The 11,942-nt window shown below is 53.2% G+C and overlaps 1 protein-coding gene across 1 annotated transcript in view; it reads left to right on the top strand.

The window, feature by feature from the left end:
• Positions 1-11,942, top strand: part of LDLRAP1 (low density lipoprotein receptor adaptor protein 1) — a 51,939-nt gene that overhangs the window by 13,100 nt on the left and 26,897 nt on the right. The window contains exons 2-3 of the mRNA XM_080381013.1: positions 1,117-1,278; positions 3,098-11,872. The gene's annotated coding sequence lies outside the window, so the exon portion shown is untranslated. The remainder of the gene's footprint in view (positions 1-1,116; positions 1,279-3,097; positions 11,873-11,942) is intronic.

Here is an 11,942-nt window from a genome sequence, read left to right as displayed (position 1 = left end):
AAATGCCTGGAAGCTGGGTTCTTCTTGCCCCTTCCAGTCATCTATGCAAAGCAAAACTGTGACCTTTTAACCCCCATCATTTTAACAAACCTTTTGTTGCCTGACTTGCCCCAGGAGCTTGTAGTTTTAGTGGATGTAGCCAGCACCGGCAAATCTAAAGGAATAATCAGTCGTGGCCAAGCCCTGCCCTCGGCTAGTCCCACCCGCGGGCTCCGCGCGGGCACTCGAAGGCAGCAGTGTTTCACTCTGCCCCCTTGCCCCCCACCGCCTGAGCGTGTCACCTCGCAGAGGGGTCCCAGCGAGCTCAGGCAGCTGCCGTGGCACCGCTGCTGGGCACCAGCTGGTGGATGTACTGAGCCCTGAAATGGGGTGACCTACGCGCCGGTGTCCTGCGCACTTGGGGGTGTTGGTAGCAGAGATGCCACGTTTGTCCTGTTCTGGCTGCGCTGCTTCTGTGACAATGTCTGCCTTTGGTTAGTCTCTCGCTTCACGTTTGTTCTCTTGCAATTACCCATTTCTTAATTCCGTCTCCCCTGCCTGGGTTTTTGGGGGTTGTCTTTGCTGAAGTACCGTGCATGCTTAAAAACCTGTGCTGTTAGCCACCCAGGCAGGGCAAGAGCCTTGTGGATATTTCTGCAGTGCTCAGGGCATAAGTAGAAACAGATTTACTGGACACGTGCTATTCAAAACTGGTGGAGAAAAAAAAAAAAACAAACACACATTAAAATTTCATAGATTCCTAATACCCGATATCCCTGCTCTGTGAAGCCTTTCAGTGCGTGGATATCTGCTGCCTCAGAGGATCTCTACAGAGATCCCGGTTGTTGACGCTGAGGGCAGCAAGGTACATTCAGGAGGGCTGGAATCGTGGAATCGTGGCTGGGGAGCTGGGGTCTGGCTCTCAGCCACCTCGTGCTCACACAAATGGGGTTGTGTCCCTGCGTTTTTCACCCAGACCTGGAGAGGGGCTATGCCACCATTCATGCTTGGCCTTAAAATCTTTCTTGGATTAAAAAGGAACGCTGCAACTCACTGTGTGTTTGAAAAACTCACATATACTCAAATAGAGTTACAAAAAAATGCATTTTAACCAAGTAACCTCGTAATGTTTTTCAGCGACCTCGGATGACCACTTGCAGAAGGAAGACTGCAATATTCCAGCTGTTAAATCAAGTGATTGTGGATTTTGATTCTTTGTGGAAAGGCAGCGATATTTCCCTGCAGTAATAGCGTGAGCCAGAGCCAAGCCAGCGGGCAGCAGACGGGCACAGATGAAAAGTAAGTACTCTCCTTAGATTCATTTTAATTCCCCCTGTTATCTTATGATAACTGCTAAATCATCAGCATCAAGAATAGCATTTGCGGTTATTAAAAGCATCCGTCAGTCCACTTAGCCACTGTAGCTGGTACTAACCCCAATCTGTCTGTTTTATGCTCCTGCTGTGTTGACTCTGCACCTCTGCGATGATAACAGGGATGGCTGATTTAAAGGGGAGGATGGAAGGCAGCAGCGGCTGTGCCAGAAAGCAGCAGAAGATGCGCAGAGACTTAGAAATCCTCTTTGTAAAGGGAAAAAAAAAAAAAAAGACTAGAAAATGGATTTCTCAAAAGTTTAGCCCTGCCAGGCCTCTGCCCTCATCCAAAAGTGAGCTGTGATGCTGCTGGCTGGACTTCAGCTGCAAGCGCGTTGCATTCGCATCGGCGGCTGGCCCGTTTGCAGGGTGGTTTTGAGGAGTCCCTGGCCCGTGGGCTGGCGTACGTGGGAAGTGGGCTTCACAGCTGAGGTTTTGGTTGTCTGGTCTCTGCCTGGCAAACATGAGGCAGTGGGACCACAGCAGATTGTACACAAGTGAGGGAATATTGCTGGAGCTGTGCTCGTAGGAATCTGCTTCAAAAGATGATGGCCAGATGTCTGATACCTAAACCAGCCGTGGGACTCTGGAGAAATCACCTGAAACCTGCTTGGCTCCAGCTTCACAGACCCAGCCCTCGACCATCATCCTTCCCTTGGACCTTCCTCTCCCATCCACTCAGCTTCCCTCCCCAGGGAAGCTGCATTTCTGCTTCACTCCCAAATCCGATACCCAGTTTAGCGCTGGTCCCATTCCTGAGGTGGGAGATGCTTCACCCCAGGCTCCTTGCCGGGAACAGCACAGCAGGAGGAAGCCAGCAATGGTTTCATGTGGCCTTCTCCAGCAGAGGTGTAGAGCATCCTCACATCTCACCAGCTGCAGTGAGACCTAAAAGCTCCCAGCATCCCTTCGCAAGCAATTTTGATGCTTTGGCAGCTGGGCTTGGAGGTTTTGGGGTGAAATCCCTCCTCCCAGAGTGATGAAGATGGCAACCTCCTAGAGAGCAAATGTCAGCCTGAAGCTCAGGAAAGGGAGAAAACCACCCCCTGATGCATCAAAGGGGACACAGATGGTCAAAAATTGATGGAGAGCACAACTCGCTGGCAATGCGCCTGTGGGCATTAATATGAAAGCAATTGTTCCACAGATGCACAGTTCTTCTGATGAACCAAGCTCTAGCAGCTAATGACAAGACAGGAGCCATTTAACAAAACAACAGGCAATACAGATTTGCCACTATATTTTTGATGGATTTTTTTTTTTTAATAATGAGGTTTGTGGGTTTTGTGTGTGTTTGTTTTTTTTTTTTTTATTTTTGTCTTTTTAAAAAAGCCTCCTTTCATGTGAGTTGATGAAAAGTCCCTGTGTTTCCTATCCCTTCCATCTCCAATCTTGCTGTCCGGCAGCTGCTGAGAAGTCCAGCTCAGCGATGCTGTACACGTTTGCAGCGCCAGCAGCGAGCTGTTCCTACCAGCCTGAGCAGTCAGTGCCTTTTCTGTCTGGTCCTCGGTCGCTGGCCGTGCCCGTGATGCTGTAATCCTGCCTGCTGCTCACGCCAAGCTGGACGTGGAGCAATGATCCATGTGGGATCCGTGTGGGAAGCCAGCTCAGCACCGAGCTGCCGGCAGGGAGAGGCTTTGGGCTCACCCCAGCCAGGGGGGTGCTGTGGGCTGAGGGAAAACAGCCTGGAAATCTGTACCCTGAACTCTTGCCGTTGTTAATTAACCGTGTAAGCTCTCTCTTAGGCAGCCCTCTTCGTCGGTTCATTTGTCTTGCTCCTCATTTGGCAGATGGAGAAGCTGAAGCGCGGAGGACCAACGTTCTGGCCAGTTGTCATCCATCGAGTCCATCTGTAGAAGCCAAAACAAACCAAAGTTCCCCAAGCGCTGGACCAGCGTGCTGACCATGAGGTAATGCTGCTTCCATACTGTTCTCCTGATAAAATTTGATTAAATCAAATTTCTCCCTTTGATTCCTCTTGAAGTGCTGGAGTGCTCCACTCAACTGATTCCTAAATGATTCCCCAACCCACCTCAAAACTCTGTGCCTCTTGCTCTGTGGCAGAGCAAAATATCTGATGTCCACACAGTAATGCGGCGCTGGCAGAGCTCCAGCAAGCCTACCTGGAGAGTGGGGTGGGGGATTTGACGCTCCGCCACCAAGAATGGGCAGCTGGGGCCGTACCGGTGGATCCGTGTGTCAGGCTAACTGGTGCTGAGAGCATCCTTGTGGAGGAAGGGCTGTTCTGGCCACAGCAACGCTCTCAATTTCTGCTTGCTCATACCAGACAGGGACCAAACATGGATTTCTCACTGGGCTGACGGTGGGCTTGAGGAGAAGCAAAATATCCCTTCTTGTGCCCTGCACAGCAGCTGAGGGTGTTTCTTCTAGGCTGGCACCCTTCACCCGCCTCCTGGAAACTGCGTACAGAGCGCGGTTCCTGAAACGCGCCGTGATGCAGAAGGAGACCAGGCTTCTCCGCACAATCCCTCTTCAGCAACTGGAGAAAATGAACAATGACAAAAGGTGCCCTTAAGGGTATTTGCTTCCCAGTGGAATGCACTTAAGGGCTCTGTGAAGCACACTGATGTTATTAAAAGGATGTGCGCGGGGGAGCGCTTGTCAGCCCTAAGTGAAATTGATAAAAAGATGTTTTATGCAACAGGCTGTATTTAAATCTAAGGACAATTTAAGCTGCTTTGTGGGTAATAGCATCTCTTTGATTGAGAAGCCGTGTTTTAAATATGGAATTAGTGATAGTGAGCGTGTTGGTGACCCTGTTTTCAGGGAAGGCACTGTTACGCGTGTTGCAGTGAGCAATAGGACTTGAGGCACAGTGGAGTGATTTTAACCCTTCAGTGGCTCCATCCAGTTAAGTGCAAGCCCCTCTGCCCTTTCCTGGCACGTCAGAGGTCTGCGTTTGGTCCCTGACCACTGTGTGGTGACTGCGCTCGGTCGGGAGCACCAGATTTGAGAGGAGAAGTACCAACGTCCAGCCACGGGCTTTGCAAGGGCTGACAGTGGAGAGGCATCTACGCCAGCCTCATCTGAAACCCTCTCCTGGTTAATTGCCTTCTGCCGGTGCAAGATCAGCCTCCGTTGCAGACAGCTATCACATTCGTTATCGTTCCCTTTCCGAGCTGTCATCCAGCGTTACTGTTCCCCACCGCACTCACCCCAGACCTTGGTTGCTTTTCAGTGCTCCCTTGATGCAGTTTGGCATCTCTCTGGGCGAGGAGCGCTATCGCTGCCACCTTCCCCTATCGATATCGCTTTCGTGTGGTGCCCTCCTGCCTTGGAGCTCAACACCACCAACCCAGTAATTAGCATCACGTTATAACTGAATTGTCAAAAGGAGCTTGCGTCAGAGCTGAGCGAGTCAGCAGGATTCCTCCTGTCTCCTTTGGTCTTTCGTCATCTTTTGAACATCTTTTCTTCATCGCTTTAGCATTTATTAGTCATGATGGCACGTAAGGATTAGCTTGGGAGCCTTTTGCGGCAGGCGCTGTACTTCCATGCTCCTGCAGCGCTGCGGGCAGCTACAAACCCGTACCGAGGGCTGCCGCTCGGTCCCTGCCCCAGCCCTGCTTGCAGCCTCTCTCCTCCTTCGGGCTGTGTGCTGGATCTCCAGCGGGACCCAGGGGATGTTTCCAGAGGAGCTTCAAGTGGCAGCAGACGTGTGTGCGTGTGGAGGGGGCTGTCCTGCCCCGCCAGGTAAGAACCAGCCGCTAAACCCGCAGCGGGTACGTGGTGGCAAGCAGCTGAAGCGGTGCTAAAGGGGGTTTGAACAAGCTCTTGCTCCTCCCTGCTGCTGCCCCTCGGAGCTGCCCCGTCCTCCTCCACCAGCCGCGTTTGTCCTGGGCTGTGCTGTGCGCCCCGGTCCTGCTTTCAGCACTGACCCTCAGCACCTGCCAGGAGGGTGCTGGGTGGTAGGAACCTCTGCACCTCCGCCAGGGCAGCGCGGCCGCTCCTTCAGGCAGACAGCAGCATGTACCAGCCTCTGGTGCAGCAGGAGGATGCTCAGAGCCTGGCGCAGCTGCTCGGCGCAGGAAAATGCAAACCACCTTCTCTGCCACTGCAACTCAACCTCTTGGCCGTGAATTTTGGGTTTCCCTTTTGGCAGCTTCACTAGAGAAATTGCAGATGAAGAGCTGCGTGGGGCTGGAGCAGGAGGAAAGGCCACGCTGCAGATCACCAGATCCCACTGAACAGGCTCGCCTCTTGTCTTGCTGCTGTTTCCTACAGGATTAATGCAGAGAGCACGTAGAAAACGCCTTGGCAGAAATAAACATGTTTTCCATTCATCTGGGAATCCCAGCAATCTCTGTTGATGCTCCTGCTTGTAGCCAAGCCACGAGCTTTCAAAACACCATTAGGACTCATTTTACAGTAGCATTTCCAAATAAAGGCGGCAGCTCTTACACAGCAGTTTGCAGGGCTGAGAGAGGAGGAAAAGCCGTGTGTCATCTCATTTGCAGGTGCGTTGACCTGTGGTGTTTTTTGTTTTCCCTGAGCCTGTTTTGCAGCAATGCTTCCATTCTCCTCTCCATCTCCCCACTCGGGGATGCTCTGCAATTCCCCGGAGAGATACTGTTGCTGTTCACCAGTAGCAGGATTGCAGGATGTGGAGGAGAAGAGCACCAGGACCCGTAAGGCAGGGAGACTTGGGCATCTGGCTGCAAAGATGGCTTGGGCACGGCTGCTTTGTGGGCGAGCAAAGTTTTCCACAAAGCAAGGCTCTTCCAGAAGTAAATGGACCAGGAAGCCAGCCTCATCCATGCTGACTGAGGGTGGATCTGTGGAAAGCAGCTGGGGAGGTCGAGATGCCCAAGGGCCAGAGCAAGAGATGGGATCCAGGAGCTGCTTCCTGGGCCGGTGGCTGGCAGGCCAGGACAAGTCCCTTCAGTTCTCCTGCCTGCACAGGCGGGTGCTGAGTGCCCTGGGGGACCTGCGAGGAGGGGGACACAGTCACTCCTAACGCAGCAGGAGAGGCTGGAGAAGCAGAGCTCCAGGAACCTGCCTACACACTGCACACCGGCGGGGACCCCTCTGCTCATTCCGGGGCTGGCTCTGGCAGGACAGGTCTGTACGGCCCCTTCCCTCGCCGTTGGTTGCTGAGAATTTGAAGAAGTCCTCTTGCAGCTAGGATGGGCGCAGGGCTTTGGGAGCCTGTGGCACCCATGGGCTCCCTCCGCACAGCCCCCGCTTCGCGCACGGAGCAGCAATTCGGCAGTCGGTGACAGCAGCGTCACCCCAAAGGCCATGCGGGCAGGGGTTGATGCGCAGAGGTGGTGGCACTCCTTCTGGTCCCACTCGCAAGCAGACGAGGCACTTTGCCCTGGCGATCGTGCATTCCCCCTGCCCACACATCCATCACCCGGTGCCCCTACAAGCTTCCCAGTGGCTGTATTTCTTTCCTCGTTAAAATTAAACCTCCCAGCTGGATGTGCTTCAAAGCCATTCCTGTTCCCATGTTCACGGAGCTGCCTGTCCCCGTGCTCCCGTCCACCCAGCAAGGATTTGCTCGGGAGCAAGGGCCTCCCCTTGGCTGCCGCCTGCGGGAGGGGTGAGCTCTAACTATCTGGAGGACAGGAGTGTGCTAAGAAGAATCAATATTTTATGAAGCCTTCCCAGCCGGCGGGTGGTCACAGCCTGGAGGGAGACACGCTGCCTGCCCCTCGGCTCCCTGGGGAGATGCTGTGACCCTCAGCAAGCAGCGCTGCCCCATTGGGACACAACAGAGCGCTGCGTGACGTAGGCAGAAGGGAGCCAAGCGCCCCCGTCACCCCCAGCTGTCTCCGAGAGCGTGGACTGAACGGGAGAGACGTTTTCCTCCGAGATAGCGGGGAGCTGCTTGGATTTCCATCCAGCACCGGTAAAAGGAGCTCCCTCCTCCTGGATACAAAACCCACCAGGCCCCCGCCAGCCAGCCCCGTGCTCCCTCCCCGGGGTCGCTGGGGGAATGTCCCGGCGTGGCTCGGGGGGTCCCCACTGCTGGGGCCACCAGGGCATGGCTCAGGCTCAGCGCTTGTGCCGCTGCCGCTCGTGCCCTGGTTCCCCAGGGCTTGTGCCCCGCTGGCTCCAGCTAGTGCCGGGCCAGAGCCGACGTCCTGCTCTGGACCAGCTGGGCTCGGCCCCGCTGGTGAGCACAGGGAGCCGGGGGGGCGAGGGGATTTGGGGTCTCACTGCTCTGCCGGGCAGGGGTGGCACCAGCTGCTGGATCCAGACATGCCGCGGCACAGGCAGCGGCTCTGCACATCTTCCTCAGAACAACCCCCTCATCCCTGAGGCTGCACCGTGCGGGCATTTGCGGTGGTCCTGAGCTCGGGTGCCTCTCGCTGCAGGGACTGTCCCAGCCCTGGTGTAGCCACTTACGCCGGAGCTGCCGGCTGGCCGGTGACCCCCTGCAGCCCAGGGCTGATGGCCAGGGAGAGGAGAGCCAGGGCACAGCTCCCACACCTCTCCCCTCCAGCTGGAGCCTCTGAGCACACAGCTGAGGCCCTGCCACCAGCACCCTGCCGAATGTATTTCCCACATTATGCTGCATCCCCATTTACATGTGATCAATTGAAACCTCTTGTTGCTATGGGACTGACATCTCCCTGCCTCACCTTTGCTTTCACTTTTTTTGTTGTTTTTTGTTTGTTTTCCAGGTAATGCTCTTTGTTCTTTTATTTTCTGCTCAAATGTAGTGGAAAAACTAGTGCTGGAGGAGTGGGGTGGGAAGGGGGAGTTGGAGCTTGCAGTAGGAAAGAATGGACTTTTGTAAATACATAGGCAGCTTTTGCATAGGGTTCAGCAGAAATAACCTGCTTTCTGTGGGTCAGGAACCGAGGGGCTTCCCAGAAGAGAGGCAGCAGAGGGGACCTGATGTGCTGGGAGGTGGGTATGGGACTGGGGGCACCCAGAGCGTGCACCAGCCCATCCCTCTTGTGCTCCGCTGCATCCCCAAACCGCCGAGGCAGGCGGCCTGAGCGATGCGGGGAGCCAGCATTTGGCACCCGCCAGCCCCAGATTAAAGCTGCACGTCAAACGCCACGTTTGCTGTTGGGGTGGTCACACGCTTGTCACACGCTGTTGTTATGAACTGTCCTGGAAGCAGCAGCAAGCAGCAGGGTTCAAGGCATGCGTTCACTGCCCCAAACTGCTTACGGCGGGGCAGACCCTCCCTTCCCCGCAGGACCTGTCCCAGGGCAGCGCATCCCCCAGGGCTGCAGGGAGCTGGGGTGAGCCCTGGGATGGGACTCGTGCAGGGTGGCCGCTGCCTTAGCGCGGTGGCGGAGCTGAAAGCAGCAGGGGGGACCAGTCTGGCTCCCCTGGGTGTTAGTAAAGCTCTTGCTGGTCTCCGTGCTGGAGGGGAGGGCCCAGGGCTAGCTGTAGCCTTTGCCAGGGCAGAAGCAGAACAGCAGAAAGCTCCCCTGTGCCAGAGATGCTCATGAGGAGCACGGTAATCCCTGCCCCAGGGAGATAGCTGCTATAACATCGTCTGTCTTTGCTCAAGGAGAGTTATCTTTCATTTTTTAAGTTATTAACACGAAATTATCGATACCCATATTCTGGTTTGTTATACCTCCTAGCAGAGTTGAAAGCAGATAGATTTCCGAAGAAACAGAATTGATTCGGTACTGACGAGAGCAGAACAACATTCAGCAGCGCTTCAGGGCATGAATCGATGCTCTCCGAGGCGCAGGAGGGGAAGGTGATGCAGGTACCGTCAGGAGCAGCTCAGGGGATGGGTGGACGCGTGCTCCTGCGGTACGGCCGGGAGAGCAGCAGCCATGGGAAAAGGAGGCTGGATTCACCACAAACTGGTTTTGCAGATGCACCCGGCATGAAACAAGCTGAAACCCAGTGTGCAGCCAGTTTAGCGAATTAAAGGTCAGAGGGGAGGGCTGGCATTGCCACTCTGAATTCCTGAATAGTAGAAGCCACAGGACTTAATTCTCCTTTTCAGCCCAGCATCCAGGCTTAGCTTCAGTTTTTCCACTGCTACAGGATCCAACCCAATTCTTGATAAATTGCTCTAAGGGCCAATAATCCGCGTTCTTCAAAAACAAAACCAAAAAAAAGACCAGAACAACAAAAAAACCCCCACAATCTATTCTGGGTCAAATGTATCCAGCTTTATCCTTCAGTAATTGGATATGATCTTTGTCTCCCAGGTTGAAGAGCATCTTTTGGTCACGCTGCTGCTCCCTGTAGCGCTGTGCTGCAGGTCCAGGGTGGGTGGATTTATCGCCAGCTGCGTCCACAGGCTCTGCTTGAAGGTGCGAGAAGGGAGAATTGGGAAAATTATTTTGCTTTGCCATAAAAAAAAGAGGCCAGTGAAGGCCAAGACTGTTTCTCAGAAAAGGATTTGGTGACTTTTTAGAGCAGCCAGTGCCTGCCCTTCCCTTTGCGGTCAGCTGAGACCCGAGCACCCAGCCTTGGGAGGGCCAAGCTCATCAGCCACGTGGCCAGATTCCAGTATTACTATTAAAAGCTCAAAACCCCAGAGTCAGCTTCTCTCCTGGGTCCAAAGATACATATATATATTAAAAAAAAAAAAAAAAAAGTCAGATTTCTCTGCTTGCTGTCTGGATTTTTGAATTTCTTCCTATTTTCAACCACAAAAATCTAGAAACCTCACGTTTTAATGGAAGGGAAGAGTTGTAATCTGATAACATAACCCCAGGGGCTGCATGTAAAACAGGGCTTGTAAGAACTGGCCACTCCAAAAGCTACAAAGCACATCCAGAGCAAAACCAGGAATAAAATGTGACCCCTGTTCTCTGGATGTACTCATTGTAAAATGTTTATTTCTTTTTTTGAACTGGCTGGCATTTTCCAAACTGCTACAGCCCTGCCTGCCCCTTCTTCGTGGGAAGTCTTGAAGGATATTTTGTTGGGAAAGAAATTCCTGATGAAGCCTGGGTCTGGATGCTGGGTGCACCTCACCGGAGGCGATGGGCAGCGCATGCCAGCCTGGCAGAGACGTCCTGGCTGCAAGGAACAGTCTCGGCACACAAAGAAAACAACAGTCTGGATCGGAGGGTAAGGAGATTATAAGGATTAAACAAGACGGAGAGGGATGTTTACGATTATTATTAGCTTCAAAATCTGCCCAACCAGAGCGGCAAGGCACTGCCCATCTGTTGTTTGACGTCGACAAGACCTCGATGGGTTTATTCCGGCCTGCACCTTCAATTTGATATTCTGGTACAACCTGAACGTAAAGGAATGCCAGCAAGGGCCAAATGGGACAGCGGTGGTGCAGGGCTGGAGGTATTGAAGCTGGCTGCGGGGAGGCAGCTGGGGAAGAAAGGCCCTGCAAAAACCGCTTGGAGAGAGAGAAATAGCATCTTAACCGCTGCAATGTAGCAGGAGAGAGGACAGAGACACTGCCGGGCAGAGACAAAAGGCAACACAGAGAGTTTTCTTAAGCAAACGCTGAAAAACGGTTATAATTAAGAACACATTAAATTGAGCTGAGTGGTAATATTACATGAGGCGGTCGTGGCTTTTCACACAGTTCAAATTAACTCCCTTGGCATCACTGTTATAAATTCCCTTATCCACGTCTGCTCTAACCTGACAGAGAAATGTTGCTCAGGGCTGCCACACCAGCAAAGGACATGAGATGAGGGGGATGGAGAACCTGCCAGGAGCTTGCTTTAGGGGATGGGAAGCAGATGAAACCTTTTTCAAAGGAAATACATAAAAATCAAGGGATGGATTTTGCAGGCTCTTTCCCAAGAACTCCTCATCTCAACACTGGGGCTATTTCCTAGGTGCAGATTTGCCTGTGAGAGGGAAGGATGCTGAACCCAGAGCAGTTTTGAAGGGTTGTGTGTGTGGAGCTGTGCAGAGGGGTGCGTGTCTAAACCATTCCTGGGACATGAATTCATCACTGTTCTTCAGCTCGTGATATTCCACTCTTTCAAAACGCGTAAACACATCCACGTGGGCGCTGGGTGCGTTCGCCTCCCTGGGGCACGTGGCTGCTTCATCAGGGTGCCAGGCGCTAACAATTGATGCCATGGGGCACAACACCAACGGTGACAGCTGGCCTTTGGGGAGCAGAGCGTGGGCAGCCCAAAATCCCATCCAGTCCGGGAGGTGCCTGCAAGCATCCTTCATCCCTGGGGCTGAAGAGGGGGAAAGGTTTCTGCTGGAAAGGATGGGGGACTTTCAGTGCCTGGATGGGTTTTTTGGATGCTTTTGTGGTTTTAAGCAGGGTAGTTCAAAGTGTTGGGTCAAAATAGAAATTTTTTGCTTTGTTTTGTTCCTGGTGGATAATTGGAAAGGTTTAAGGAGCTTAAATAGCCCTAAGAAAAGATGATTCTGAAATGACCGTTGTCTTTTTCTTTCTCCCGAAAGTCACCAAAAACCCAAGTGAACCTGAGTTGCATTTGGGAACTGGTTGGATGTTTTGGCTCAGCCTGACCTGGAAACCTGCTCCTGGCGCATTTGTAACCGCAGGCTTGACAGGCAGAAGCGAAACAAGCAGTTCAAGTGACTCAGAAAAGATCACCTTGCAGGTAAGGGACAGAGCTGGAAACGTATCTCCCGTCTTCTCTCTCCCCTCTCTGCCAAGATCTTTCTGTCTTT

This window comes from Falco punctatus, assembly GCF_963210335.1.
Source record: "Falco punctatus genome assembly, chromosome: 3".
Lineage (NCBI taxonomy): Eukaryota > Metazoa > Chordata > Aves > Falconiformes > Falconidae > Falco > Falco punctatus.
Note: the sequence above shows the minus strand (reverse complement) of the source record. Positions and strands in the feature narration are given on the sequence as shown.